The sequence below is a fragment of the Trachypithecus francoisi genome, unplaced genomic scaffold, assembly GCF_009764315.1.
Source record: "Trachypithecus francoisi isolate TF-2019V2 unplaced genomic scaffold, Tfra_2.0 Lachesis_group2, whole genome shotgun sequence".
In the NCBI taxonomy this organism is placed as follows: domain Eukaryota; kingdom Metazoa; phylum Chordata; class Mammalia; order Primates; family Cercopithecidae; genus Trachypithecus; species Trachypithecus francoisi.
In genome coordinates this window covers 9,704,972-9,731,634 of record NW_022681465.1, presented here as the reverse complement: position 1 = coordinate 9,731,634, position 26,663 = coordinate 9,704,972, and positions in this window count along the sequence as shown.

Here is a 26,663-nt window from a genome sequence, read left to right as displayed (position 1 = left end):
TAGCCTTCTAGGCTTTTTCGTTGTTGTTGTTCTATAGTAACATGTCAGTTAGTCTTTGCTTCATTACAAACCACCTCAAAACGTAGTAGCTTGAAATGCTAACCATTTGTTTAATTCATGATTCTGTTGACAAAAAGACTGTAAATATTTGAAAAGATTTATTCTGAGCCAAATATGAGTGATCACGACCTGTGACACAGCCCTCTGGAGGTCCTGAGAACACATGCCCAAGGTGGTTGGGGTGCAGCTTGGTTTTACACAATTTAGGGAGGCATGAGACATCAATCAAATACATTTAAGAAATATATTGGTTCAGAAAGGCAGGACGACTCAAAGTGGGAGGGTCTTCCAGGCTATAGGTAAATTTAAACATTTTCTTATTGACAATTGGTTGAGTTTGTCTAAAGACCTGGGATCAATAGAAAGAAAACCTTCAGGTTAAGATAAAAGATTGTGGAGACCTAGGTTTTTTTGAAGTGTTATAGTGGCTGCCCTTAGAGACAATAGATGACAAATGTTTCCTATAAAAGGTGTTAGATTCTTACTTAATCTCTTCAGGATTGGGAGGCCTGGAAGAAAAAGATCTAGCTATGTTAATAGAGATTCTTTACAAATGCACATTTTCCCCAACAAAGGACAGCTTTGCAGAACCATTTCAAAATATGGCAAAGAAACATGTTTTGGGATAACATATGTTGACTGTCTTCTTTGTCACATAATGTTATATGCCATATTGGATTTGGAAAGTAAGTCACGATATATAGGGTTAAATAAAACCCATCTGATGAGAATTTATAGTTTGTAGGGCATGACTCCTCGAACCCCTTAGATAGGAATTTGGGCAAGATAAAAAAAATCAGCTTAATCTGCAATTCTTAAGGTTGCAATTTGGGCTGGGTTCAGCTGGGCAGTTCCGGTCCAGGCCAGTCTCAGGTGACCTCAGCTGAGCTTGCTCCTCCGTGGGCAGTTAGCTGGTGATGGGCCTTGACTAGCATGAGTAGGAGAGCTAGATCCTTTCTTCAGTGGCTTCTCTTGCTGCAGGAGACTACTTGGTCTGGTTCATGAGGCTATGACAGGTTTCAAGAGCAGCAGAAAGGCAACTCCAATATGCAAGCACTTTTCAAGTCATTGCTTAAGTCACATTTGCTATTGTCTCACTGGTGAAAAGGAAGTTGCATGACTAAGTCTCAAGCCAGTGTGAAAGAAACCATAGAAAGGCATGAATACAGGGAGGCACGAACAAACTGGGCACACTACAGAAACTAGATATACATGGTTCTAACATTTTAGTACAATGAGATCCTACTATCCACACTGTTCTAGTCAGGGTTCTCTGGAGAAATGGAACCAATAGGAGGCATATGTATACACAGAAAGATATTTATTGTAAGTAATGGGCTCACATGATAACAGAGTTTGGCAAGTTTCAGTATCTCATTCACTCCAGAGTGAGGTGGCAAGCTAGAGATTCAAGAGAGCTGGTGGTTTAGTTCCAGCTCAAGTCTGAAGGCCTGAGAGTGAGTAGGGCTGACAGTGTAATTTTAGTCTGAAGGCTGGCAAGCTCAAGGAAGAGCCAATGTTTCAGTTCAAGTTCAAAGGCACGAAAAAGTCAATGTCCCAGTTCAAAGGCAGTCAGTCGGGAAGAATCTTCTTTATTTGGGGTAGGGCCAGTCTTTTTGTTCAAGTTCTCGGATGATTGGTTGAGACCTACGTACATTAGGGAAGGCAATCTGTTTCCCTCAGTCTACCAATTTAAATGCTAATCACACCCAAAAACATCCTTACAGAAATACCCACAGTCATGTTTGAACAAATATCTGGGCACCTTGTAGCCCAGTCAAGTTAACATATTAAAATTAACCATCACGCATGCTACTGTAAACTCTGCTTTTTCATTTTAAGTATATGTCAAGGACCTTTTTTGTGTGTCTGTAAATATAGTTGGACATCATCATTTCTGATGGCTGTATAGCATACTGTGGATGATATACATAATTTCTATTCTGTTGACAAACATTTCTTATATTTAATTGTTATATTTGTATAATGAAATTTGATTCATATTCACAAACTGTCCTCTGAATAATTTTTACATTCTCACCAGAAAGATTAAGAGTTTGACCATAATACCTTCACTAACACTGACTGTTAGTTCATTCAGAAAATATTTAGTGAGCATCTACGTGCAAGGCAGTACATCAGGAGCTTGGTATGCTCCTTAAACAAAGTATCAGAGCAGGCAAGGCTCCTGCCATCATGAGACTTCCATTCTAGTGGCAGAAACACACAGTAAGCCAACAAGCACATAGCCCAGCAAAGTACCCTGATAGGTTGGGCAAAGGATGTCAATGGTGTAATATTATATAAACATAAGGGGGTGGAGGTAACTATTTTAGACAGGGTCATAGTTTTTATTTTTGCCAATCTAACTGCTAGAAGGAGAAATCACTTTATTTCTGAGTTGGAAAGAAAAATGGTATGAAGAAAGTTGAATTTGAATTGGATTTTGAGGTATACAAAATAGAGTTGGGTTAGACACTTGGCACAAAGGCTTCTGGAGATTTTGCATGACCAAAATTGTTAGGGAGAAAAACCCAGGGGTGATTAATGAAGGATGGGTCAATCAGTTCCTTAAACTGATTTTAGAGAAATCAAGTAGGTGTCCCATCCACATTGATGTCAAGCTGTCTGAGGAATGTTATTGTGTTTCTGGATTAAAACAATTACATATATCGAGTTAACAGCACCTTGTTACACTATGTGTTTCTTTTTCTAGTGACATTCGATCATTTGGCTTGAGTAATCTGAATTTTTATATTGATGAAACTGAATTTTCAAGGTAGTAATTTTGTTCACTAATTCAACGCTCAGCTCACAATAGGTTCCCTCAAATGGTATGAATGGATGGTTGGGCATATCTCTCCTACCACAGATGTCAAGTCTGTATTTTTTTATGTCACAGTATTTGTAACTTCATGTTTCATCTTTCAAAGCCTGTTTTTTGTAAAATGGTTCCTGCAATTACAATACATTACCACCAAGAGGCAGCAGTGGGATTAATCCACTGGCTTCATTGCACCATATAAACCACCATATGGTGAGCAGGGTAAGAAATCAGCAGGTCATTTTATTGTAAATGTTGATTTTTAAAAATTTGAGTTTGACATTGGCCTGAATAATGTATAATTACTTTAGAGTGCTTTGTAAAAAAAGATAAAAGCTTAAGATGCAATTTGATGCCTTTCTCCTTTCCAATGTGTTTCTAGAGATTGTGATTCAAACCATCCTTTGTAATTCACCATGAATATTTTATAGCAAAAGCCCAATGAGAGCTCATAGCAGATCTGCATTTCAGTCTGTTGGTGCCTCAGGCTGGCCAGGGCTGGTATAGACGTGGTTGCTCAGGGCATTCCTACTCATCCACTTCAACAGGTTGAATTTTTCTACATAGCAAAACTCAGTAGAAAAAAAGTAATCAGTAGCGCATTTTGCCTGTATGCATAAAAAGTCCCTAGATAATTTCCTAATTACAAGTTTTCTGTGTTTACCTCTTTGTTTTTAGAAGAACTCATGACTCAATGTCCCCTTTAGCTATTTCTCTTCTTTAACTGGAACTAAGTTGAACCCAATTTGCATTGGATGCTTGTTTACTTCTCTAGCAAGCTCTAAAGGGTGGCCAGAGTTTAATGTAGAAGCTTAGAGTAGTAAGAAAGATGACTTTTCAAAATTGTTTTCTTCAAAGGTTATTGTATTTCTTATATACAGCAAACCACTTTGAATAAAATTAAATTATGAGTTTGAAAAAAAGATTTAAACTGGCTTTTGTTATAGTCATTAAAAAATTAATTATCCAAATACCTAATGCATGCAGGGCTTAGAACCTAGATGACAGGTTGATAGGTGCAGCAAACCACCATGGCATTTGTATACCTATGTAACAAACCTGCACGTTCTGCACGTGTAGCCCGGAACTTACAGTAAAAAATAAAAGTAAGTATCACTAACCGATCCTGCCAGGCTTCAGTGTGCTCTGAGCCTTAGGGGCAAGAAGAAGGTTTGTCAGATGATAAGAAGAACAAGACTCAGCTGCTGGGCTGGTGAGATCTTACCAGAAACACTGGGACGGAGGTTAAAGGAGAGCAAAGGCAGGAAGCACCCACAGTGGCCTCTGGGGCTGATTGGGTGCAAGCTGATGTCTGACTTAGTCTCTGGCAGATACAGCTTCCATCCCTATAGAGGCAGGTCTACCTGGGCCACTACCTGGACCACGTTGGTCTGAGATGGAATGCTCTGAAGTTAAGTGGGTCAGTCACTTGTTAGGACCATTCTCTTTAGAAACAGCCTCTTGGACATCTGCCCAGGACCTCCAAGTCTGCAGTGGATGGAGAGGCCACATGCTCTAACCCTGCTTCTGGGCATCAGGAAACACCACTAAGTTCTCTTGGGATGTTTATGGGAAGAGGCCAACATCACTTTTATTATTCTTCCTTCTTAAATCTTTGATCCTGGGGTTGTTCCCCCAAGAGGCTTTCAACAGGAATAAGGGGGTTGATCGGCATCAGAGCTGGGTCTCCTGTTGTGCAGCCTCAGAGAGTGAGTTGCCAGCAATAAATGAAGCTCCTAGAAGATGTTGAGGCCAAGCTGGACACCAGTGAGCACTTGCTGGCTGCAGGAAGCCCAGCAGCCTGATGGTGACTGTACATCAGAAGGGGACACCTCTAGACCCTGCTCCTGTGGTTTTGGTGTTGGGCCTGGTACCATGATAGTCATGGGAGAAGGTACTATGGGGGTGGGGTGAATCTTTGCATATAAGCCTCGGAGAACTGGAAGACTTTGTGACCAGTGCAGAGTTCTTGCTGCAAGATTAAAGTCTGCGAATACAGAGCTCCTCTCTAGTGAGTGGGGAAAACAACCCACTTATGCTGAGATTTTCAGTGGCATCCACAGGAATCAGCATCTCTGGCAGCTGAACAGAACAGCACTCACACTCGTGCTGTGTGTAGCTCTCAGAAACGGCTCCCAGAATGGGTGTCTCAAACCACCGGAGAAGCTCTGGGTGCTAAAGCCAGTTGTCCCCTAGTGGGGTGTGTGTTTTGGGCTGGACAGTATGCTGCATTCTCCTTCGGTCTTCAGCAGCAAAAAGCCAGGTCGACCTTCTTTGAGTAAAGAGTGAGACACTGGATATTATATGAATATACAAACGGGCAATGCACGGTCAGACTATGCATAAAAATAGAACTGACCCACAGCCTGTAGCAACCAGTACAGAAAACCAACTTGTTATCTAGAGTAACCAGCTCAGAAAGCCAGCCTGCTCTCTAGAAGTCAGACTTGTAGGAAGTCAGACCGCTATCTCTCTCCGTTGCTATTATTATTAGTTTTTTAGAGATGGGATCTCACTCTGCTGCCCAGGCTAGAGAGAGCAGTGGTGCAATCATAGCTCACTGCAGCCTAGAACTTCTGGTCATCCTCCTACACCAGTCTTCTGAGCAGCTGAGACTATAGGTATGCGCCAACACACCTAGCTAATTTTTAAATGTTTTTGCTAGAGATGGGGTCTCTCTCTATGTTGCTCAGGCTGGTCTTGCACTCTTGGCCTCAAGCGATCCTCCTGCCCCAGCCTCCCAAAATGCTAGGATTACAGGCATGAGCCACTGCTCCCAGCCCAGACCACTATCCCTAGTAACAATTCAGGAAGCCAAAAATGGCATCTCTGGTCATCGGCCCAAAATTATGAAGACTTGATTCACAACTCACAGAATTCCTCATTTTTTTTCTGACTTTAAATTTAGGTCCAACCCGAAAATGTCAAATATACTTCCTGAACCAACCAGGTAGTACACCATCCCGACCAAACCTTTTTTTAGAATACAAGAGGAAAACAAAATTCAAATCATGCTGTTTCCACCACTCAGATGGGAACATACCACTGTTTTGTTCATTCTTTCAACTTTTGAAGTGTATGCTGTTTGTTTTATTGAAAGAACTAGGCGCAGGTGACCCTGGTGGGCGCGGGTGATCCTGGTGGTGCAGCCCAGTGTGGCACGCTGCCTGCATCCCCACTGCTGGGACTGTGTGCATTACTGCCCTGTCTCAAGAAACCAGCCAAAGACACCATTCCACAGACAGGAAAATCAATAAGTAATTTCTTTCCCCGATGTAGCGCCGTGGGTGACCAGGACAACACCCACCCACCCATGACTGTGGGGGAGAGTGCCTTGAGCGAAAGGCAGCACACCACACGGCTCTAAATGAAAATAAAGACAAATGAGGAAGCCAAAAAAGGCCCAAGCAGATAAATGCTGATGTGCAGAGAGGTATTTTTCATTGGCATTTAATTTTAGTTCACCCAGGCACTTTTGCATCACAGCTAGTTGATGGTAGAGCTAAAATTCTATTTACAGATCGACAACACGGAATATTTTACAGGGTAAAGGGTGAGTCTTGAATCTCTTGAATGCGAATCTTTCCCACGGCCTCCTCATCTTTCCCAGTTTGGAGAGTACTTTACAGAAATTGCAAGTAAGTGATGAAATGTGAGTGAGAAGGGAAGAGAACTCCTCCTGTGTTTTCGAAATGGAGCTGGCCACAACCATAATCTATCATTTTTGGCTTCCAAAGCATTGCCACTTAAACGGAGCTGATTCAGCTGAGTTTGAGGAAACAGTAGCAACATCAAGTTAAAGAAGCTAAGTGATTTTTTTTTTTTTTGGTTGATACATGCCTATCTCTTTGTTGCTTTCTGAAATAAGTATTGTAGTCAACGCTCTTCATTCTGTTTTTTTCAGAGTGGAAAAATATTTAGTCCTAAAACATTTTCCAACATTTTGACTAATGGGATCAGCCTAAATAAATGAACCCAAGGGCCTTCAACATTTCTGACAAGAGTAAACATTCTTTTTCTAGGAAAACTAGCAAACTCTTTTTCTTTCTGACTTGCTTTTCCCAGTAGGTGATGGAACAACATTGCAGATATAACAAATAACAATCCTTAACCCATTAATAGAAATAATGATTGCGTGATGTCATCTAACTCGTTTTATTTTCTGTGTGCTGAGGAGCATGAATTGTCATGTAAATAATGTCACATCTGTGCAAACAATTTGAAAGGTGTTCTCCACATTCACATTTAAGCTGTCGTTTCTTTTATTTTGTTAACTGTTGTCTTCCCTGAAGTTTTCGCCCACCTCACATGGGAACTGCATATTGACTCTGTGTTGAACCCTCATCCCTGTATGTGTTCGAGGATCTGAAGGGACTGCACATCAGCGCCTTCTGGAATTAAGATTCTAGCAGCAAAGACGGTTAGAAAAGGCTCGTATAAATTTCCTTAGTGTTCCTAGCTGGCTTCATAACACTTTTAAAGGTAGTTTAACTTTTCTTTTCGCATTGGCTGAGTTTGTTTTTATGTCTTAATGTTTGCATCCTGAAGGTCCCTGTGGCCTCCTAGCTTTCAGATTATTCTCTGCAGACCTCCGTTAGATATCTTTGCATGCAGAGGCTGCTAGTGGCAAAGGGAAGTGATTACTAGGAATCATGACCATCCTGATCCCTAAAGCAACCTCTTAATTCAGTGCTTGCATTCAAATCCTGCAGGCTGGATGCTGAAACTTAACGGTGTTCTCTTGTAGAGTAATGCTGTTTCTAGCATTGTGTGTGTTTCTAGCATTGTGTATGTAGCTATTTGCTATTGGCTTACACAAGTAGATGCACATGCACATGTGTTCGCGTGTACACACACACACACACACACACACACACCCCTTCACTGAGAACTTAATTAGCAATGCAAGCCCACACTATTCCAAAGAGAACAAGGGCCTACTTTTCAAGTCTTTTAGATACCACACTCACATGTTTCACATCATTTCATTAAATTCAGGCCTAGCCACTCAGGAATGCAGCTTCGTTTGCTGGATGCTTATTTCCAAGGTACCTTTTGTTCTGCATTCAAATCATCTTAAATAAGTGTGCTATTTATGGTTTTGCACAGTGGCATCATTGGTCTTGCTACAATGCCGTTCCATCAGGCACTTGTATTCAGCACCAAACTAATTGCAAATCAGGTTTTAGCATCTCAAGGATGTGAGGGCTGTAAAATATTTTCTCCTGTCACTTGAGTTCTGGCAGAATAACATGATAACAATTTTCGAGCTCTCTTCTCCACGCTGCATTATTAAAGAGGTTGTTGTTGGTGGAGGCTTTTTAGAGTGTGGACTGTGTGTGTATGTGTGTGTGCGCACACAGCGTGCAGGGCAATGGGGAAAGGAGGTTCAAAAGGACACAACAAGCTCAGATACAAACCATGATAAGATAATTGAGATTCTGCTTTTATAAATGTTGGATATTTGGACTAGCTTTCTTATTTCTCTTTCACCATAATTTTAAACTCATACAAATGATCCCATAGTACTGCTTACTGGCTGCTCACAGCTATCAGTTTCTGGCAGCCATACCGGCCAATTTGCCAAAATGGTTCGCATTAAACATATTTCACCTTAGCTGCCCAGATAACTGATTTCAAATCGTTCAGCCAGTGTTGACCTCTACGAGGTACTTGTCAGGGGTCCCTCTCGGCTGTACCATAACTCTGGAGCTGGGGGTGAGGCGGGTGCAGGTGAAGTGGTGGTGAGTTCCCTCTCAAGGAATTTATCGTCTATGTGGGCACCACTGGGAGGAAGCTTCTAGTCCAGTAAACATTTACTGAGGACCTGCTATGGAGTGTAACCGTGTCTTAAAATAAAGGCTCCTTGGAATTACCTACATTATTTATATATTCCAGGTTCCTCATCCAAGCATGGAGTGATCTCAAAGAGCATCATGACCGATTGCATTTGCTTTTATGACAGTTTGTCAGGAAAATGAAAGGCGATGGTACAGTGTTATTTTCCATCACATTTGAATAATTAATGATATGCCCTAGGAAGGAGTCTAGAGAACTGTATGAAAATTTCCGACGGCATAGTGACACCACACAGCTGTCTTCTGGAACCCGTCCTCAGCTGGAGGCATTTGCAGAATGTGTCCCCTTTTCCCCTCCTTATCTCACAATAGAGCAGATAGACTTTGTTGTTTTTTTTTCTTTTGGACAGAGTCTCACTCTGTTGCACTGGCTAGAGTACAGTGGCACTATCTCAGCTCACTGCAACCTGTGCCTCCCAGGCTCAAGTGATTCTCCTGCCTCAGCCTCCAGAGTAGCTAGGATTACAGGTGCACACCACCCACCATGCCTGGCTAATTTTATTTCTTTCTTTATTTGTATTTTTAGTAGAGATGGGATTTCACCATATTGGCCAGGCTGGTTTCGAACTCCTGATCTCAAGTGATCTGCCTGCCTTGGCCTCACAGTAATCACCTGTGTTGGGATTACAGGCCTGAGCCACTGAGCCCAGACAGGCAGATGGACATATGAAGCCTAATTCGCTAGTGGCAAGATCACAGAGAAACTAATGCGTGTTTCCTCTTCTTTACCCATTCAGTAATCATTCATTTATTCTATGATTACAGTTCCAGGAACCATAGTGAGTTATAAAGATACAAGATCATTGTTTTCTGGAAACTCACCAGAATTTTTTTTTTTAAATGTAACAACCTACGTCCTTCAAGGTAGCCTTTTGCAAACAAAACAGAGCAATATTTGCATTTAGAAATAAAGTGTGTTTAACTCATTATTTTATTCATGCTGTGCTGATTGTCTACTACATGCCACGCTTTGTTCTAGGCACTAAGAATAAAGCAGCAAGCAAACTAGCCTCTCTTTCTACCCTCTCCCAGAGAACATTCTAGATAGTAAAGAAGATAAGGCGCAAAAAGTAAAATACCAATCCCAGCACTTTGGGAGGCCAAGGTGGGCTGATCTCTTGAGGTCAGGATTTCCAGACCTGCCTGGCCAACATGGTGAAACCCCATCTCTACCAAAAATATTTTAAAACTTAGCCAGGTGTAGTAGTATGTGCCGGTATCTCAGCTACTGGAGAGGCTGAGGCAGGAGAATCACTTGAATCCGGGAGGCGGAGGTTGCAGTGAGCTGAGATTGTGCCACTACACTCCAGCCTGGGTGGTAGAGCGAGACTCTATCTAAAAAAAAAAAAAAAAAAAAAAAAGGTAAAATAGCACGTAGCATAAACACTAAGAGGAAAACAAAAGGAGGAGGCATGGGGGCTGAGGGCGAGAGTGACCCTACTGTGGTTGGGGGTGAGGACAGGTGTTCTCACCAAGGAGATGTGAGCAGGACCGGAACATCCTGAAAGTAGCCGGCAATAAATACGTAGGGGGGAGTACCCTGGCCTGGAGTGGGCCAATGTGAGACTGCTGAGAGAGTTATCTTATAAAAGGACTGTCTGATGCTCCTTTGTCAGCCAACAGGCAGCCCTGAGGAAACTGCCCTGGAGCTGTAGAGTTCAGTCCAGTGCTCCTTGTCCAGCTTGTACACAAAGCCAGAAGCATCCCTGGGTGAAATTGTGCCTTAGTAATTTTTTAGTATGAATGGAGATTAGAAAACAACACATTTTGTCAGATGACCATGATCTCCAATTCTAGGACTGTCCTGAAATGGCCAGGTTGTCTAGAGTAAGACATTAACCTCCCTGGCCCCATTCTCCTTCTGTACACTGAGTTGGGTAAGATGGCCTCTAAGGAACCCAACAGTTGTGAGCATCCCTCCGTGTGAGCACATGTGCCTGTCTCCATGTGAGTCAATGTACAATCTCCATGTGAGCCTCACGCGTCTCTCCGCGTGAGCCTCATGCGTCTCTCTGTGTGAGCCTGTGTAATCTGTGTGAGCCTCGTGCATCTCTCCGTGTGAGTCTGTGTGTATATTTTCCTGTAAGCTTGTGTGAATTCTCATCTTGTAAGCTCCCATTTAGCCTCTGTACACACGTATCTATTCTCCTCTTGTGAACGTGTGACAATCTCCTCTGGTAAGCTGGTGCAGTATTAAAACCTTGTGAGCCATGGAGATTTATAATAATGCATTGTTGAGGACCCAAGGCCTTCAGGCACTGGCGGGTGTGCACTGCCTGTAAAAATGGTCTTTCCCAGCCAGGTGCAGTGGGTTATGCATGTAATCCCAGCACTTTGGGAGGCCGAGGTGGGCGGATCACGAGGTCAGGAGAACGAGACCATCCTGGCTAACATGGTGAAACCCCGTCTCTACTACAAATATAAAAAATTAGCCAGGAATGGTAGTACATGCCTGTAGTCCCAGCTACTTGGGAGGCTGAGGCAGGAGAATTGCTTGAACCCAGGAAGCGAAGGTTGCAGTGAGCTGAGATCGTGCCACTGTACTCCAGCCTGGGCAATGTAGCAAGACTCCATCTCAAAAAAAAAAAAGGTCTTTCCCCAGAGCTTTCATCCAGGAGTGATTCCCCAGAGCTTTCATCCCGGGGTGATCACCCAGGGCCAGGAGATCAGGGATTGTCTGGGCACCGCTTGTGGGCAGTGCCTTCTTTAGGCCATCACCAGGGCCTTCAATAGTGTGTGCTGTCCAGACAGTTGCTCACACTGGCTTTCTAGGAAATGGTAGCATTGGCGTTTGTTCTGGTCAGCCTGGCAAGGCCACATAACCACTGAACTACAGAAAAGGGAGCCCCTTGAAAGAGAAGGATAGTCCTGTCATCCATTTCAGTAACCCCTGGCTTGGCACACGGTAGACACTCACTAAATATCCCCGCTGAGGACTGCCCTGAACTTGATGCCCCATGCCCAGCTCTGACGTGTTCCTTGCTTGGTAATTGTCTGGTCAACAGTAAGAGGTGGTTGATGGTTAGTTATGCCCTCAAACCTTGTGTGATGATTAGTACTGAGTGTCAACTTGGTTGTATTGATCCTGGGTGTGTCTGTGAGGGTGTGGCCAAAGGAAATTAACATTTGAGTCAGTGGACTGGGGAAGGCAGACCCACCCTTAATCTGGGTGGGCACCAATTAATCAGCTGCCAGTAAATATAAAGCAGGCAGAAAAACGTGAAAAGGTTAGACCAGCTTAGCCTCCCAGCCTACATCTTTCTCCTGTGCTGGATGCTTCCTGTCCTCTGACATAGGACTCCAGGTTCTTCAGCGTTGGAACCTGAAGTGGCTTCCTTGCTCCTCAGCTTGTAGATGGCCTATTGTGGGACCTTGTGATTGTGTAAGTTAATACTACTTAATAAACCTCTCTCTCTCTCTTTCTCTCTCTCTCTGCCTCTCTCTCTCTCTCTCTCTCTCTGCCTCTCTCTCTCTCTGCCTCTCTCTCTCTCTCTCTGCCTTTCTATCTGTCTCTGTCTCTCTCTCTCTCTCTCCTCTTAGTTCTGTTTCTCTAGAGAACCCTAACTAATACACCTTGCTACTAGTTTGTAGTGAAAGCAAGTCTTGAACAGAATTTGCTCTCTACAGAAAGCAGGCAAGAGCAGTTCATACAGCACATACCATGAACTTGATCAAACCTCAGCTGTACGTCCTTCTAGATGAGTTCTGCATACCTTGAGGGGAAGCCTCAAAGACACATATGTGACAGTTTTCCAGTGACTGAACCTAGTAGGATGGCTGCAGGCATCCAGAATCTTCCAATTTAGTTTCTGCCAATAGGACTAGTTAGGGTTAAGCTGTGGTGCTGTCCCCATGGGTGTGGCCTTCAGACTGCAGCTCTCTAAACCCCGAAGCATGTTACTGTTGTGAGGAAGAAAGATTAGGAATCCATAGCTCTTTAGGTATGCGCAAACATTAACATTTTAGTGGCTCAAAAGGAGTCCCATTTTCTCATTGGCAACTTTCTTTTTTTAAAAAAATAGGTAATCTAACTTGTATGAATATGCTTTTTCTTCACCTACTCCTACTCCTTGGGGATCCTCTAAAGCTATTTTCCTTGTGATTGAAATGTGTTGTGATTGAAAATGTTATTCATCATAACCCTAGCAGGAGGCAAGTTCCCATTTTCAAAATCTTTCATGCTGGAGGGAGGTGGAAGGTGGTGGTGCTGTGAGCAGGAGGGTTGGGAAGAATATGGAAGAGCAGAAGCGGTGGTCATGGAGAGAGGGATGGAGCCGAGGTGGATGGCATGCCACATGGCATTGGCTGCTGGTCGCATATTTAATGCGATGTCCATCTACCATTTTCCCAGAGGAGCTGCTTCCTACACATGGGGTTCGAGGGCTCACAAGCTGGAGGAGGAGAGACCCATGGCTCCCCCAGGGAGGGGACAACAGTCATGACCTATCTGAGAGTTCCCAGGAGAGTGTGCCTGCCACTGCATCTCAGTTCTGCTGGGCCAGGGGAGGCCAGGCAGGTCCTTAGGCTACTTTTATTCCTAAGTAACAACTCCCATCCCTGCCACAGACATGCTTTCTGTGCAGGGGCCCTGCCCAGATCCCAGGGAGGCACAGTATACAGTGGTGCTGCTTTGGTACCCAGCTCCTGGTGTTTCATTGAATGGAAGCCAACACCCAGTGTGTGCCTCTTTTCCATCTTCAATCCCAAAGGCACTGAATCTGTTTAACTGTGCATAAATTGATCATGAACTTGATATCAGCAATCTTATGTATGTCTTAATCTTGAATTGTGCACACTGGGCCTATACCCTAATACATGTGTTAAATTAAGTCTAGTCTAAAGCTGGTTCCTTACATATTTTAGGTTCAGCCTAAAGGTCTGTCTGTACATAGTAGACCATAACCTAACTGGATGTGGAAACAGACCGTAACCTACTCTTGTGCCAATCACTTAGCTCTGGCCAGTCACCAAGTTTTGGCAAAAGGCAGCCAACTATTGAAACCATGTTCAAATAAGGCAAACACCAAGCTACCAAGCTGGAAACAATTGGCTGTTTCTGTACCCACTTCCGTTTTCTGCCCATGAGCCTTCAACCACGCAGCCACACTGCAGCCTCTCTGAACCTATTCTGGTTCCAGAGCTGCCCGATTCATGAATTGTTCTTTGCTCAGTTAAACTCAATTGAATTTAACTGGTCTAAAGTTTTTAACACATGTTTGTAAAACTTTGGTTTGGATTGTAAGTATCCATTTTTTTTTTTTTTTTTTTTTTTACAATTTTGTGGTTGTATAGTATTTTCGGTTGTTAATTTCAGTGTGTGATTTCTTCCTGTATTTCTTCTTTTCCTATCTTCCATTCCTGCCCAGAACTGGTTCTGTCTGATTTTTTTCCCAGTAAAAAACCTGTGGTAGGATAGAGAATGAGAAATAACCTGCAGTGTGAGGAAGAAGATTTAGGGTATTGTCATGGACAGAGTAACAGCCCCTTCAAAGATGCCCATGTCTCCATCTGGAGTCTCCAGAAGGAACATTGGATCTTAGCCCAGGGTGGTGCATTTGGGATTTTTGACCTCCAGAATTATAACACAGATTTGTGTTGGTTTAAGCTACTGTGTGGCAGTTTGTGACAGAAGCCATAGGAATTGATACAGACTCCACAGAGGAACAGGACACTCACATATGGGGATTAGTGGTTGGCCCAGGCTCAGGGGTGAAGGGCAAGGCAGAGGCTGGGGAGGGGTTGGTGGCTCCTGAGAGCTTAGGCATCTGCATCAGCTTCCCAGGCTCTAGAGGGGAATGGCTGCAGTGGGTGATCCCTGCAAGGGGGGACTCTGGGCTATCCTGGCCCACAGACCAGAGACCTGGGGCAGGAAGGGTCTCTTAGCAGCACTCCATACTCGACACGTTCTAAACTGGACCTAGGCTTCTCTTCTTCAAGCCCAGTAAGTGGTATCTCTTCCAGCTAATGCCTCAAGACAGAAAACTGGAAACTTTTCTCACTGAAGCCTCCTCGTCACACCCCCATGCCTGACCCACCACAGAGACTTGATGACCTGACCCCTCCCTTCCTCTCTGCCTCTGTCTGCTATAGTCCTTCCTATTTCTGCTTATCACAAAGCCCAGACTGATTTTCACATCAGGGACTTTGATTTTCCTGTTCTGGGAAATTCTTCCCTGTGGCTTGCTCCTGGTGGTTTCTTGGGTCTCTGCTCAAATGCTTCCCTGCAGAGAGATCTCTGACCCAGGGCCTCTGCAAGCCACCATTCTCTATCACATTCCTTGTTTTATTTTCTCTGTAGTTTTGAGCCCTGCCTGAGATCATCTTGTTCAGTGCTGATTTTCTTTCTTGAGGACAGAAAGGCCGTGGCTGTTGTGCCCTTTGCTGAGCCCTTTGTGTCTAGAGCAGCATATGTGGCAGGTACTCTGTGTTCTGAGCATCTCCAGAACCTTAGGGATGCTTCCATTTCCGGCTCCATTGCCTCTCTCTGTGTGATTGATGGCGGGAGATGCTTCACAAGGAAGCAAATTTAAATTGTGTTTGGGTTTAGTCTGCTAGAGTAGTTATTTTCAAGCCGGCCTGTAAGGAGAAAGCTAAGGCCCAGAGAGGCTGGAGCTTTCAGAATAGAAGAACCCACATGCCTAATATAGTGTGGGGCAGTTGATACCAGGTGGTGGAACTCATTTGTAAACTAAATAAACCCCATATCTGATAACAAACATATTCTGTAGATTTAATGAATAATGTACGGTTTCACATGCTTTGAGATTTTCATGTACTGTCAAATTGAAGATTGAGTGCTGGGGAAAGTAGGTGAGAAATACATAGCTTAGGACTGAATTATTATGGAAAGCTTCTTGCTTCCTCTTAGCAAATATAATGAGAGATAAATCCTACATAGATTTAAATTTAAGTAAGATATTCATTTCCCTTCCAACGTAGCATAGCTCCTTCTTCACTCTGCTCCAGTGGCTTGAGAATATAAATATTTCCTATCAACTACTGCTACTGTCCATTGCTATCACTACTGCTACTGGTATAGTACTGCTATTATTACTACTACTGCTACTGTTAAGCTACTGCTATAACTACTACTATTGCTACTGTTACTACTGCTGCTATTACTACTGCTATTGTTACTACTACTGCTATTACTGCCCACTACTACTGCTACTACTGCTACTACTACTGCCTGTTACTACTACTACTGCTACTGTTACTACTGATGCTGCTACAATTGCGACTACTATCTCTATTATTACTACTGATGGTCTGTACAGTTCTTGCATAGTCTTCTTTCCTTCTAAGGCCCCACTTTATTTCTTTTATGAGTAGAGTTTCTTTTCTTTCATTTTGTCTTTTAAACTTTTTTTTATTTTGGAATAATTAGAAGCCTACAGGAATTTGCACAAAAAAAAAAAAAATGTACAGGGAGACCTGATGTAGCCTTCACTCAATTTCCTATTGTAACATTCCATGTGACTCCCATGTAATATCAAAACCAGAAAACCAGCACGGGAGTTTTCTTTTTTTAATTTTAAGTAAGAATAGATTCATTTTAAAAGATTTATGACTTTTATTTCCACTACAGTATGCATATATATACATATTTACACTGTTTGAACAAGAAACTGGTGCACAATTTGTTGGTCATTAGGTGGTTACCTGACCGACTCTCAGAAAATACACAGCATATTCGTTATCGATGGTACCTTTCCTGTGTCTTTGTCATTTTCTTCTCTCATCCTGTGAGCAAATATTGGTGAAATGCATGTTGCAAGTGGAAAATAGGGGATCGATACATTAGGGGTCTAGAATCTTTGTGTTCAACTATCATTTCTTTGCTTTTCAGTTTCCAGGTGTTACTTAGAAGTTATTGTATTGGCTTATGCCATTTTCTAAGAAAATATCTTGAAAAGTTTCTTTGTAGTGGGATGCATTTTTTATTAATATGGCAATATTTTATTAATATAAAGAAACTGAAGCAAAATGTGATTTCTTCTAACTAAAACTATGCTGTTATTTACTATGAAGCGACTGGGCTTTGGAGCTCCTCTCTTTCTTGCCCCCCAGGAAACTAGCACAGCAGCCTCTGCAGAGGGACTTCAGTAGAGGATTTTCTAGGCAGCGACAGAGCTACACTCTGGAGTCACTAGATGAAATTTCTTTTGGAGTCTTCCTTTGGCAGTTGGCAAAGTTAGGTTCCTTTTCATCTGTGCAAAATGGCCATGAAGAAAAGGGCCTCACAAGACCCCTTTCAAGCTTTGTGAATGTTCTACTGCAGTTTTTCTGGCACAAGGCAAGACCTGAACTGTTCAAATTGCTCATTCGGATTGCTTCAGCAGTCCCATCAGGTGTTTCAAAAGGGAGCATTGTCATTTCTTCATTCCTTGTGTTTTGTCCTGCCCATAATCACATTGCCTCACTTTGGGGAGCAGGTGCATGCACCACTGGTACATGAGCTCATCATTTAGAAGAAAGAGACCCAGTGGGCACAGACGGAAGGGGCGCTAAAGGTGGCCCTCCCAACATGGGAGCTCTGGGCGGGGGGTCAGAGGGTTTGGAGTTTAACTAGTTAAGTCACTTGTTCTTACCCCTGGCTGCACTTCACAGCAAAAATGTCAATGCCTTGGCTCCACCCAGACCACTTAGTTCATAATCCCCATGAGACCGGGGCTGATCTTGGCTTTTTTTTTTTTTTCTTTTTAAAATTTTAGGTGCATATAATCAGGGTTGACAACCACTGACCAAGGTGTTGGAAACAATACATCCCTAACAAAATAACTGTGTTTTGTTTAGATTATTTTATTAGGAGACCAGGTCAAGCAGATTGTGTGATGTCCAGTTGAGGGGAAGATCAGGAATGGGGAAGACATACCTTTGCCCTAGGATGTGGGTCCATGGAGAAACGATGTTCATTCTGACAGGCAGTGTAGGGCAATTAGCGAAGTGGGTGATGCTCGAAGTCCAGTAGGGTTGCAGTTCCAGGCCGTCTGCCCATTCCAAACAATGCCCCTGTCAGAGGATGAGGTGTAGAAGCAGGCTCACTTTGCCAGGAGACTAAGTATGATCTCCAGCTAGCTGACCTGGATTCATGAAGGGGGAGATTGTAGGAATGGGAGACACGCAGTGTGATTACCACTGCTTCTCACTTCCTGCTCCCACCCTGGATGGGATTGCAAATCCCTGTCCATTCTCCTGGAGGCCACGCTTCAGGAAGCGGCAAGGAAGGAGAGAAGAGGGCTGAGAGTCAGAAGCCTTCAGAGCTTAGGCTTCACTCAATGGGAAGCAGGATGGAATTCTGAATGCTTAGTGGGGCTAAGGCTTCTATACTTGGAATTTCTAACTATGACTGCCACACTGGGGTGGACTTTGTCTGTGAGCAGAGACCTTTGGGAGAAATCCTGCTCTGGAGAGACAGAGAAGGAGATGTTGGGGCTGAGTCTCCCTCCCAATCCTATCAACACTTTCTTAGCAACCCCAAACTACCACTATTGGTGGCACTTATTGTGTGTAATTAATTGGCTTTAGTAATTTAAACCATCATATTATCATTAGTCTCTTTGCCTCCTTTCTAATTAGGTTTCATCCTATCATGACTTTAAAAAGTAGCAAAACCCCAGAACATACAAGTGGGAATGCTGACTGGTTTAAATTGGCCTCTAGAAGATTTGACATCACTCAAGTGAGCTGGTCTCCTGTAATCACAAGTCTTTTCTCCTCTCCCCAACCCTGCTAGAAGCTACTCATTAATTATAGATAGAAAATATAAAGGTTGGTTTTTCTGCCATGCACTCATCATAGAGATATATAGTAGATGCAGCAAAATTGCATTGCTAAACTTGAACTTGTCTTAAATCAAACCAACCTCTAAATTATCCTTCAAACTTCCCCCCATCCCCCTTCCCTAAATAATTATTGGCCCATAGACCAACTTTTATTGATGACATATTAAATTAGATTAACTTTATTTGAGCTCAGACTGAAAAGGTTGGAAAATAGCTTTTATTACCCACTCTAGGTGAAATCTAGTGTAATGTATCATATTAATATGCTATTTGATTCTCCAACTGAGATAAAGAAACAATTATGTTGGAGAACAGAAATCACATTGCAATCTCAGTCTGAACCAAATCATCAAAACTAAAGGATACATTTCTGAAATACAAAACGAAGAGAGAAGAAACAGCCAAGATGGAGGCCACACGTCTCTCCTGTTTGGGGGATAAATCTCCTGTGGTTTGGTACCTTGGAACTCCAGCTCCTCCCCATTGCTCTTCATTAGTGTTCTTCCAGGCCTTCTCACATTCTTTAAATCCCTGTTTTTGCTGTCAACATGTGCTGTATTCCTGGTCTTTCAGCAGAGGATGGAACAGCAAGTGCAGCAATTTGGAAAGCTCTTGACCTAATGCCTGAATCCAGACAAGAATTATGGAGACTACAGCAGTTTTTTTCTCTAGATCTGTTTAGCCAGCTACCCCAAGTTTCCTCCCCCTGGGGCTTAGTAGCTTGGACGAATAATATCTGGTAAAATATATCTTCCTGTGTGCTGCAAGAATCCTAATACATACTGTTAAGATGCAGTACAATTCACTGCTTATCCTGTGGAAAACTGACCAGGTTCAGTAAATTCTATAAGCTCCTGAATACATTTCACATGTTTTTATTTTATTTCTTCTCTAATACTCTTCCTTTCTTTATGTAGATGAAAGTTTCTGACATATCTCAAGTTTTTCTCTATGAAGAACTTTTAACATTTCTTTAGAGGCATGTCTACTGGTAGCAAATTCCCTCAATGTTTGTCTGAGAAAGTGTTTATTTCTCTTTCATTTTTGAAGAATAATTTTGCAGAGTACAGAGTTCTAGGTTCATTTTTTTTTCTCCCAACATGTTAAATACTTCATTTTACCCTCTTCTTACCCATATGGCTTCTGAAGAGAAATTAGATGTAATTTTCATATTTGCTTCTCTATACGTAAGGTTTTTTCCACACCTCTGGCTTCTTTCTAGATATTTCTGTATCTTGATTTTCTGCCATTTACATACAACATGCTTAGGTGTAGGATTTTTTTTTTTGGCATTTTTCCTGTCTGGTGTTCCCTGAGCTTACAAGGTTTGTGGTTTGATGTCTAACATTAATCTAGGGGAAATTCTAAGCCATTATTGTTTCAAACACTTTTTTCTTTTGTGTTCTCTCTTCTCCTTTTGCTATTACCATTACATGTACACCTTTCATAGTTGTTCCACAGTTCTTGGATATTATGTTCTATTTCTTTTCCTGTCTTTTTTCTCTTTGCTTTTCAGTTTTTGAAGTTTCTGTTTGATGTATCTAAGCTCAGTGATTTTTCTCCTCAGCTGTATCCAGTCTACTAATGAGCCATCAAAGACATTTTCCCTTTCTGTTACAGTGTTTTCGTTCTCTTGTGTTCTTTTTATTCTTTCTTAGAATTTCTAGATATCTGCTCACATTATCCGTTCTTACATTCTATCTACTTTTTCTATTAGGGCTCTAAGCATGTTAAACATAGTCGTTTTAAATTTGTGGTCTAATAGTTTCAACATCCCTGCCATATCTGGGTCTGGTTTCAGTGCTTACTCTATCTCTTCAGATTGTATTTTTGCCATTTAGTGTGCCTTGCCATGTTTGGTGAAATGCAGATGTGATGTGCTGGGCGAAAGGAAGTATTGTAAATAGGCCTTTAATGCGTGGTGGGTGGTAAGAGATAGGACAGTGTTTCATAGTCCTGTAGGTAGATCTTAAGCCTTAGGTGAGACAGGATGGATGTAGGGCACTGGATTTGGGTGTCCTTTCTCCCATGTGGAAGGCTAAGCTAGCTTGATTGGGGGTGTTTTCCTTTCATCAGGTCAATTGGGCTCTGATACACCCCCAGAAGATCAGGCTTTGGTAAAATACTTTATCTTGCTGTCAGAACTTGTTAAAAAGAGCAACAGGGATATTTTCTGGGGGAAAATGGTGAATAGGAGGCAGGACTAACTTGCAGTTCCCACTCAGATGGACACAGCAGGATGTGGAGACCTACATAGTGAACTTTTGCTCCAAGAACTACTGCAAGAATGTACCAGAAAAGCTGAGAGAATCCACAGACCCTTTGAAGGAGGTGGATTGCCACTGCAGGTTCTGTGGGACAGCTGAGGAACTGTGAGTCTGCTTGCTTTCTCAGCTGGGAGGCGTGTTGCCTGGGACAAGTTCTCAGGCCTGCTCACTTGCTGCCTGGAAACAAACTCAGTGCTGTTTGTGGAGCATGGTGAGAGTGAGACTGGTCTTTCTGGCTCTGGACTGCACAGGAGCTGAGTGAGGCCTGTGGCTGCTAGCTTTTCCCCAGTTCCCTGGCAACTAGTGTGACACAACAGAGGCAGCCATAATTCCCTTGGGAACACAACTCCATTGGCCTAGGAATCATACCCACATCTGTCATGGCAGCTGCAGCAAGTCTCACTCACCCAAGAGGAGTCTGGCTGGAGGCCAACACAAAACCAGCTCACCTAACACAAATATAACCAGTGACCTTCTCAGAGTCCACTTAACTCCCCAGCTACCTCCCCCAGAGCAGGCATTGGTATCCACAGCTGAGAGACCTGAAGATGGATCACATCACAGAACTCCTTGCAGACATTCCCCAGTCCCAGCCCAGAGCCTGGTAGCTCTGTTGGGTGGCTAGATCCAGAAGAGAAATAATGACAACTGCAGTCTGGCTTTCAGAAAGCCCCATTCGTAGGGAAAAGGAGAGCACCATATCAAGGGAGCACCCTGTGGGACAAAAGAATCTGAACAACAGTCCTTGAGCCCCAGATTTGCTCTCTGATGTCATCTACTCAAATGAGAATGAACCAGAAAAACAATTCTGGTAATATGACAACACTCTTTAACACCTCCAAAAGATCACACTGGTTCACCAGCAATTGATCCAAACCAAGACAACATCTCTGAATTGCCAGAAAAAGAATTCAGAAGGTCAAATATGTCAATCAAGGAGGCACCAGAGAAAGGTGAAGTCAAACTTAAAGGAATTAAAAAGTGATACAGGATATGAATGGCAAAATCTCCAGTGAAATAGCATAAATAAAAAACAATCGCAACTTCCAGAAATGAAGGACACACTTAGAGAACTGCAAAATGCACCGGAAAGTCTCAGCAATATAATTGAACAAGTAGAAAAAGGACCTTTTGAGCTTGAAGACAAGGCTTTTGAATTAACACAATCCAACAAAGACAAAAAATTAAAAAAAAAAAAAGACTCCAAGAAGTTTAGGATTATGCTAAAGATAAAACCTAAGAATAATTGGTGTTCCTGAGGAAGAATAAAATTCTGAAGCTTTGGAAAACCCATTTGAGGGAATAATGGAGGAAAATTTCCTCGGCTTTGCTATAGCTCTAGACATTCAAATATAAGAAACTCAAGATGTGGGAAATTAATCACAAAAATATCATTGCCTAGGCACATAGTCATCAGATTATCTAAAGTCAAGACAAAGGAAAGAATCTTAAGAGGTGTGAGGCAAAAACATCAGGTAACTGATAAAGGAAAACCTATCAGATTGCCAGCAGATTTCTCAGCAGAAAATCTACAAGCTAGAAAGGGATAGGGTCCTATTTTCAGCCTCCTTAAACAAAACAATTATCAGCCAAGAATTTTTTTATCCAGTGAAACTAAGCTTCATAAATGAAAGAAAGGTAGTCTTTTTCAGACACATAAATGCTAAGAAAATTTGCCACTACAAAGCCAGCACTATAAGAGCTACTAAAAAGGAGCTCTAAATCTTGGAACAAATCCTTGAAATACACCAAAATAGAATCTTCTTACAGCATACATCTCACAGGACATATGAGACAATGACACACACAAACCCCCAAGGTATTCAGGCAACAAATAGCACGATGAATAGAATAATGCTTCACATCTCAATACTAACATTGAATGTAAATGGCCTAAATGCTCCATTTTAAAAGATACAGAGTGGCAGGATTGATAAGAATTAACCAAACAAGTATCTGCTGTTTTCAAGAGACTCATCTGACATAAAAGGACTCACATAAACTTAAGATAAAGGGTGGAAAAAGATATTCCATGCATATGGACACCAAAAATGAGCAGGAGTAGCTATTCTTACATCAGACAAAACAAACTTTAAAGCAACAGCAGCTAAAGGCAAAGAGGGATATTATATAATGATAAAAGGACTAGTCTAACGGGAAAATATCACCATCCTAAATATATATACATCTAACACTGAAGCTCCCAGATTTATCAAACAAGTGCTGGTAGACTTAGGAAATGAGATAGACAGCAAAACAAGAATAGCAGGGGACCTCAATACTCCATTGACATCACTAGACAGGTCATCAAGACATAAAGTCAACAAAGAAATAAACTATACCTTACAATAAATGACTTAACAGATATTTACAGAACATTCTACCCAACAACTGCAGAACATACATTCTAATCATCCGCACATGGAACATTCTCCAATACAGACCACAGGATAGGCCACAAAACAAATCTCAGTAAGTTTAAGAAAATCAAAATTATGTCAAGTGTTCTCTCAGACCACAGTGGAATTAAATTGGAAATCAACTCCAAAAGGAACCCTCAAAACCATGCAAATACATGGAAATTAAATAACCTGCTCTTAAATGATCATTGGGTCAACAATGAAATCAAAATGGAAATTTAAAAATTATTTGACTTGAACAATAATAGTGACACAACCTATCGAAACCACTGGGATACAGCAAAGGCAGGGATAAGAGGAAAGTTCATAGCATCAAATGCCTACATCAGAAAGTCTGAAGGAGCACAAACAGACAATCTAAGGTCACATTTCAAGGAACTAGAGAAACAAGAACAAACCAAACCCAAACCCAGCAGAAAAAAGGAAATAACTAGGATCAGAGCAGAACTGAATGAAATTGAGACCAAAAGAGCAATACAAAAGACAAATGAAGAAAAAAGCTGATTCTTTGATAGAACATTAGTGAGATTAAGAAAAGAAGAAAATCCAAATAAGCTCAATTAGAAATGAAACAGGAGATATACAACTGATACCACAGAAATACAAAAGGTCATTCAAGGTTACTAGGAACAGCTTTATGTACATAAACTAGAAAGTCCAGAGGTAACAGATAAATTCCTAGAAATATACAACACTCCTAGATTAAACCAGGAAGAAATAGAAACTCTGAACAGACCAATAACCATGAGATTGAAATGGTAATTAAAAAGTTACCAACAAAAGAAAGTCCAGGACCAGATGGATTCACAACTGAATTCTATCAGACGTTGAAAGAAAAATTGGAACTGGCCAGGTGTGGTGGCTCACGCCTGTAATTCTAGTACTTTGGGAGGCTGAGGCGGGCAGATCACAAGGTCAGGAGTTCGAGATCAGCCTGGCCAACATGGTGAAACCCCATCTCTACTAAAAATACAAAAATTAGCCAGGCGTGGTCGTGGGCACCTGTAATTCCAGCTACTCAGGAGGCTGAGGCAGGAGAATTGTTTGAACCAAGGAGGTGGAGGTTGCAGTGAGCCGAGATCACGCCATTGTACTCCAGCCTAGGTGACAGGGTGAGATTCCATCTTAAAAAAAAAAAAAAAAATTAGGTACCAATCTTTTTTGAAGTGATTCCACAGGATAAAGAGATAATTCTCCCTAAACCATTCTGTGAAGCCAGCACCTCCCTAATACCAAAACCATGGAAAGACATAACAAAAGAAAAGAAAACTATGGACCAATATCCCTGATGAACATAGATACAAAAAAACCTCAGTGAAATACCAGATAACTGAATCCAACAGCATATCCAAAAGATAATCCACTATGATCAAGTGAGTTTCATACCAGGGATGTAGGGTGTACATCACATACATCCAGTGTTGTATGTGATATACCCATAAACAGAATTAAAAACAAAAATTACACAATCACCTCAATAGATGCAAAAAAGCATTTGACCAAATCCAGCATCCCTTTATGATTAAAACTCAGCATAATCTGCAAAGAAGAGACATACCTTAAGGTAATAAAAGCCATCTATGACAAGCCCATAGCCAACATTATACTGAATGGGGAAAAGTTGAAAGCATTCCCCCTGAGAAATGGAACAACACAAGGATGCTCAATTTCACCACTTCTATTCAACATAGTTCTCGAAGTTGTAGTCAGAGCAATCAGACAAAAGAAATAAAGGGCATCCAAATCAGTAAACAGGAAGTCAAACCGTTGCTCTTTGTTGAAGACATAAAATTGTATACCTAGAAAAGCCTGAGACTCATCTGAAAAGCTCCTAGAACTGGTAAATGAATTCAGCAAAGTTTCAGGATACAAAATTAATGCACACAAATCAGTAGTTGTGTACACCAACAGTGACCAAGCTGAGAATCAAATCAAGAACTCAACCCCTTTTACAATAGCTGCACATAAATAAATAAACAAATAAAGTACTTACAAATATACCTAATCAATGAGGTGAAAGACCTCTCTAAGGAAAACTAAAAAACACCACTGAAAGAAATCATGGATGACACAAACAAATGGAAACACATTCCATACTTATGGATGGGAAGAATCAATCTTGTAAAAATGACCATACTGCTAAAAGCAACCTACAAATTCAGTGCATTCTCATCAAAATACCACCATCCTTCACAGAATTAGAAAAATCATTCTAAACTTCATATAGAACCAAAAAAGAGCCTACATAGCCAAAGCAAAACTAAGCAAAAATAACAAATCTGGAAGCATCTCATTACCCAACTTAACTATACTGTAAGGTCATACTCACCAAAACAGCATGATACTGGTACAAAAATAGGAAAGTAGACTAACGGAACAGAATAGAGAACCCAGAAATAAAGCCAAATACTTACACTGTTCAACAAATGGTGCTGGGAGAATTGGTAAGCCTCAAGTAGAAGAATGAAACTGGGTCCTTATCTCTCACCTTATACAAAAACCAGCTCAAGATGGATGAAAGACTGAAATCTAAGACCTGAAACCATACAAATTATAAGAGATAACATTGGAAAAACCCCTCTAGACATTGGCTTAGGCAAAGAGTTCATGACCAAGAACCCAAAAGCAAATGCAACAAAAACAAAAATAAATAAATGGGACTTCATTAAACTAAAAAGCTTCTGTATAGCAAAATAAATAATTGGCAGAGTAAATAGACAACCCACAGCCTGGGAAAAATCTTTGCAATCTGTACTCCCAACAAAGGACTGCTATCCAGAATCTACAAGGAAATCGAACAAATCAGCAAGAAAAAAAAAAAAAAAAAACCCATCGAAAAGTGGGCTCAGGATATGAATAGATAATTCTCAAAAGAAAATATACAAACAGCCAACAAACATGAAAAAATGCTCAACATCACTGATTATCAGGGAAATGAAAATCAAAAGCACAATGTAATACCACCTTGCTCCTGCAAGAATGGTCATAATCAAAAAATCAAAAAACAGTAGATGTTGGCATGGATGTGGTGAAAAGGGAATACTTCTACACTGCCGGTGGGAACATAAACTAGTACACCCACTAGGGAAAGCCAGTGTGGGGATTCTTTAAAGAACTAAAAGTAGATCTGCCATTTGATCCAACAATTCCATTCCTGGGTATCTATCCAGAGGAAAAGAAGTGATTATACAAAAAAGATCCTTGCACATGCATGTTTATAGCAGCACGATTTGCAATTGCAAAAATATGGAACTGGCCCAAATGCTCATCAATCAATGAGTGGATAAAGAAAATTCCACACACACAGCATGGAATACCACTCAGCCATAAAAAGGAACAAAATAATGGCATTTGCAGCAACCTGTATGGAATTGGAGACCAGTATTCTAAGTGAAGTAACTCAGAAATGGAAAACCAAACATCATATGTTCTCACTCATAAGGAGGAGC